This window comes from Propithecus coquereli, unplaced genomic scaffold (assembly GCF_000956105.1).
Source record: "Propithecus coquereli isolate 6110/MARCELLA unplaced genomic scaffold, Pcoq_1.0 Scaffold490, whole genome shotgun sequence".
NCBI classification, from domain to species: Eukaryota; Metazoa; Chordata; class Mammalia; order Primates; family Indriidae; genus Propithecus; species Propithecus coquereli.
In genome coordinates, this window is record NW_012150730.1 from 230922 (window position 1) to 236536 (window position 5615).

A 5615-nucleotide genomic window follows, 5' to 3' on the forward strand; every position below is an offset into this window, starting at 1 on the left:
ATAAAAACAGGTGTTAAATCTTTGGAAACTTGGATACAACCTCAAAAGCACAAGTAATCAATAAATTAATTAACTAATTAATTAAAAGGAGACAAACTGGACTACATCAAGATAAAAAACTTTTGTGCTCCAAAGAATGTCACTAAGAAAGTAAAAGACAACCCACAGAATGGGAGAAAATATTTGTAAATACATATCTGCCCCTTAATATTTTGAAATTAAAAAAATATATTTAAAAAAATCACAAAGCTGATAAGGGACTGGTATCCAGAAAAAAATCGTACACTTCAATAACAAAAAGATCAATAGCCCAGTTAATAATAAATGGACAAAAGATCTGAACAGACAGTTCTCCAAAGATATACGTATAGGTAAAAAACAAATGAAAAGGTGCTCAATATCATTAACCACCAGAGAAATGCAAATCTAAACCATAGTGAGATGCCACTTCATAGCCACTAGGATGTCTAGAATGAGTTCTACTCCTAGGTGGCTAGCCCAAGAGAAATTAAAACTTATGTTCATAAGAAAAAAAATACTTGCATATAAATGTTCACAATAGCATTGTTCATAATATCCAAAAAGTGGAACCAACTCAAATGTCCATTGACTCATGAATGTGTAAACAAAATGTGGTAAATACATAGAATGGAATATAATTCATTCATAAAAACAAACGAAGTATAGATACATGCTATTACGTGGATGAACCTTGAAAACATTCTGCTTAAGTTAAAGAAGCCAGGCACAAAGGACCATGTGTTGTATGGCTATTTAAATGAAATGTCCAGAATAGGCAAATGCACGAGACAGAAAGTAGATTAGTGATTGCCTAGGGCTGAGAGGGATGAGGGTAATGGGGAGTGACTGATAATGGGTATGAGTTTTCTTTTTGGGGGCTGATGAAAATATTATAAAATTGATTATGGTGATGGATATGTAAGCTAGTGAATATAATAAAAACCGCTCAATTGTATACCTTAAAAGAGTGAATTGTATGGCATATGAATTATATCTCAGTAAAACTGTTTAAAAAAATAAATGTGTGTTCAGTCTGTCAAGGTCAGAACCACTGGTCTAGACCCCATATGGCATATTTCTGGTACTTTAAGACCATAAATGGGAGAAATAACAGTTTTTATATGGAAGAGCTGAGCTTGTATAGAATTCCATTTCCAGGCACTCACCTCTCAAGGGCAGAAGGACACACTCAAGGCCTGGCGTCTGGATGATACTTGAAATCAATAGTTGCCAGACCTCAGCCATTCATGGCCATCCACATGGCTCCCACAATCTCTCTGTACCACCTAGGATAACATTTACTTCACTTGTTCAAAACTCATTAACGGAAAGAATTCATCTGCCACCAATTTTAACCCTGTCCTAATAAAGTCAGCTATCTGATCACCAAGTATAATAAAGAGTCTCACTCCTTCTTTTTTTTTTTTTTTTTGAGATAGAGCCTTGCTCTGTTGCCCCAGGTAGAATGCAGTGGTATCATCTTAGCTTTTTTTTTTTTTTTTTTTTGAGATAGAGCCTTGCTCTGTTGCCCCAGGTAGAATGCAGTGGTATCATCTTAGCTCACTGCAACCTCAAACTCCCGGGCTCAAGCAATCCTCTTGCCTCAGCCTCCCAAGTAGCTAGGACTACAGGCACCTGCCACGAGGCTAATTTTTCTATTTTAGTAGAGACGGGGTCTCACTCTCGCTCAGGCTGGTCTCGAACTCCTGAGCTCAAGCAATCCTCCCACCTCGGCCTCCCAGAGTGCTTGGATTACATGCATGAGCCAACCCACCCAGTACTCTATTTTTGATGACTGTTGACAGCTTTCAAGACTACTCCTTATCCCCCTTTCTCTCCCTCCCCCCAACATCTGGGCAAATTTACAAGAGTGTCTGAGTGTTTCCTCCTTGGTTCTGGTGGGAAGTTCAAACCACACAAGCCCCAACAAATGGAAGGCCACCCTCATCCCAGCCCCACTCTCTAATCACAATAAAAGGCCAGTCTCCTTGTCCTGCTCTCTCACGCTATTTTTGGACTAGCCTGGGAAGCTTGCCTTGCTCTCTAAAGAAAACCTTATCACAAATAAACATTTACCCTGTTAGGGTGTCGGGGGGCAGGCATTATCAGTCTCAATATCAGAACCATATTTTGGGCAGGGGTCCATCCTGTCTCTCCCAAGTGGCCACAACACCTAGTTATTTTTTTTTTTACTTCACATTAAACGGATAATTATTTTTTTAAATGTGTTGAGTTCACAAGGTTAAAAGACGCCCTAGATCATAAGCGCTATCAGGAAAGGAGTTTGGGTCTACTTACTTATTATGTATGTAGTCTAGGTGCCCAGCACAAAAACTGGCACATAGTAAGTGTTCAATAATCATCCGCTGAATAATTATCAACACCCAAAATCAATACTTTCCTAAAATAACCAATTAAAAACATTTAAATCCCATACAAATTTTAAATTTTAAATCCCATACAAAATAGAAAACAAAAGCTAACAAAAATTATACAGTATCTTTGTGGCAAGAACTTGAAAAAGTTTATTGAAGACCTCAAAGGACACTTGGGTACATGGGGAGGTGGACTAAGTAGACAGATGAGAGGGCCCAATACTGAAACCATGACAACTCACACCGTCGCAGACTAACCTGTGGAAGCAATGCCTTCGTGATGCAAATTCTGGAGGAATTTCACTGGAACATGACAAAATTCACATAGACGAGGACATCCCCTGAAATATCCAAGACATCTCCTTAAAAAACAAAAGGAAGGGAGGAAGAGGAACCGGGAGTTGTTCTGCCAAAGTCAAGGCTTCTCCTCAAGTTTCAGTAACCAAGGAGTCCACGAAGCTATGAGAAGGAAGAGAGCCCCAAATAGACTTGGAGGCCTACGATAATTTGGTAGGCGGTAAAGGTAGACTCACACATCAGCAAGAGTAGGTATTTCTTTTACTGTCGTTTCAGATGGGAAAATAATTACAAATCCTTATTTATACACACTCTCACACACAGATGCTTATAAATTCCAGATGGACAAAAGACCTATACAGTATGTAAGAGGGGGAAAAAAAATTTAGAATGACTACAATAAAATATAGAACTACAAAATATCACTGAGTTAGGGTGGAGAAGAGTTTTTTAAACGATACAAAGAAGCACAAAACATAAAAATATATGAAGCATCATACTATATCAAAATGAATACTATACCATGAACATAAGATTAAAAGAAAATTTTAAAAAACCAAGGAATTACAAATACTACTCCAAGGGCAGCTTGCTAATTACAAAGGGGAAAAGGTAGAGGACCCCAGCTGACAGCGCTTTGATTGCATGAACCAAAGTCTAACCACCACCAACCTCATGTGCCTCCTGATATGATGCCCCAAGAAAAGCATGATTTCACTTAGGTAATTTCCTGCCAAAGATGGATAACCTGAATTTAATTATGAGAATATCAACTGAACGCCGAGGGACAACCTACAAAATAACCAGCTGGGTCTTTTAAAAAACAAAAAAGGAGGGTACCATTTAAGTTTGAAGGAGACTAAAAAGACATGACAACTAAATGTAATAACGTGGGCCAGGTATAGTAGCTCGTGCCTTAATCCTAGCACTTTGGGAAGCTGAGGCAGGAGGATCGCTGAAGCCAGGAGTTCAACACCAGCCTAGGCCTTGTCTCCACAAAAAATTAAAAAATTAGCCGGGCGGTAGCAGTGTATGCCTATAGTCCCAGCTACTTGGGAGGCTGAGGCAGGAGGATCACTTGTGCCCAGGAATTTGAGGTTGCAGTGAGCTATGATGATGCCACTGCACTCTAGCCTGGGCAGCAGAGCAAGACCCTGTCTCAAAAAAAAAGAAAAAAAGAAAAAGAAAGGACAAGAAAAAATAACATATGATCCTGGATTGGACCCTAGATCAAAACAAATACAAAACAACCAATCCGGCTACAAATAGAGTTCCGTATTAATAATAAAGTATTTGGCTATGATAATAACACTGTCATTTTAAGAATGTTCTTGTTCTTAGGGGATCCAAGGTGACCTGTCATGACATCTACAACATACTTTCAGTAATTCAGCCACAAAACTAAGTTTATGTAAATACAGTGTGTTATCACACCTGTATGTGCCACACCCTATGTATTTGTGTATGTGTGTAAAATATAAAAAGAAAGTATATGATGTGCTTGAGACAGGGAGAGGACAAAGGTAAAGCTAATGTGGCAGAGAGCTAATAACCTGAGAATCTGGATGTTTTACATACATCCACTAAACTATTCCTGGAACTTTTATGTAGGTATGAAACGTTTCCAAAAAAGTTGGGTGTAGAGAGAGAAAACAAGCATTAGAATGAAGAAACGTCACTTGTTGTGAGGAAAAGAAAAACAGACAAAAGCTTAGCATTCAAAGCAGATTTTTACAGGCCCAAGTCACTAACGACTAAATTTTTTAAATTGGCAAAGGGTAAGGGATCTTTCCAGGGTGACGGTAATTTCAATAAAGGTTTAGGTTGCATTTGTCAAAACTCATCCAATAGTACGATGAAGATCTATGCATTTCACTTAAAGTCAATTTTGGCTGAGAAATTTTTTAAAAAGTAATACTGAAGTCTAATTCACGTTGAGCACAGTGAGGTGTTTGAAGGGGAAGTATAGTGATATCTGCAATTTACTTTGAAAAGTATCCAAACAAAGCTGGATTAATGGATGGCTAAAAGGATGGACAAAAGCAAAAATCCGGGATACAGCAAGTCTAGGAGACGTTAACGGGTTGTTACCACACAAGCCTTTCAGCTTTTCTATAGGTACAACACTTTTTATTATAAAATGTCGGGGGAGGGGGAGAGAAAGGGCCAAAGGAAATAAACAATTAAACCAAGGAAGACAGTGAAACGGCCACTAAACAGAAAAACGCGGTCCTCACCGAAACTGCAGCAAACTGTGATTTTGCAGATATCAGATGGAAAAAGAACAGGCGACCTGACACCGGCGGGACTCGGTGGAAAAGGGCACAGCCCTAGGGCAACGTCGCCCGTCCGGTCAGAGACCAGCGGACACCTACGAAGATCCCTCCCAGCCGACAGCAGCAAACAGGCAGACCCAGGGGAGGCCCCAGCGGCCGGGCCAGGACGCCCAACGGGCCCCCAGCAAGACGGCCACGGTGGAAGGCGGGCTCGAGGTGAGAGCGCGGAACCCACGGGGCCGCGAAGGGAAGAGCAGGGGCGTCCACACCAGCTCCGGGAGGCCCCACGCTCAGGTAGCGCCCACGCCGGCCCACGGGCAGCTTCGCCGCCGGGGGCGTCCACACCCGCACGGACAGCCGCGCCCCGGGCTAGACCCCCGCCCGGCAGGCCCGACGCGCCCACGACGCGCGCGAAACCTACCCGCGGACGCGCCGCTCACCGCCCCACCAGGACCCGGCGGACTCCCGCCCCTCGCGCCGTCCTTCAGGCTGTGGGGAAACCGAAGCACCGAGAGGTCGATGGGCGCGACGAGACTCACTGCCGGCGGCCGGCAGCAGCCATGTTCAGGGCGGGTGCGCATGCGCGAGCGCCGGGACCCGGATGTGCGCGTCCCGGAAGCCCCTCCTCGCCCTGCGGTTTGACTGA

General features: G+C 42.5%; 2 protein-coding genes across 3 annotated transcripts in view; one reads left to right on the forward strand and one right to left on the reverse strand.

Moving 5' to 3' along the window:
* The window catches only part of ZNF329 (zinc finger protein 329), a 13285-nt gene extending 10568 nt beyond the window's left edge, over positions 1-2717 (reverse strand). Inside the window, exon 1 of one of the 2 annotated variants that reach the window (XM_012655888.1) lies at positions 2655-2717. The gene's annotated coding sequence lies outside the window, so the exon portion shown is untranslated. The remainder of the gene's footprint in view (positions 1-2654) is intronic. The other variant, XM_012655890.1, reaches the window with a different exon arrangement.
* The window catches only part of ZNF135 (zinc finger protein 135), a 132795-nt gene that overhangs the window by 93569 nt on the left and 33611 nt on the right, over positions 1-5615 (forward strand).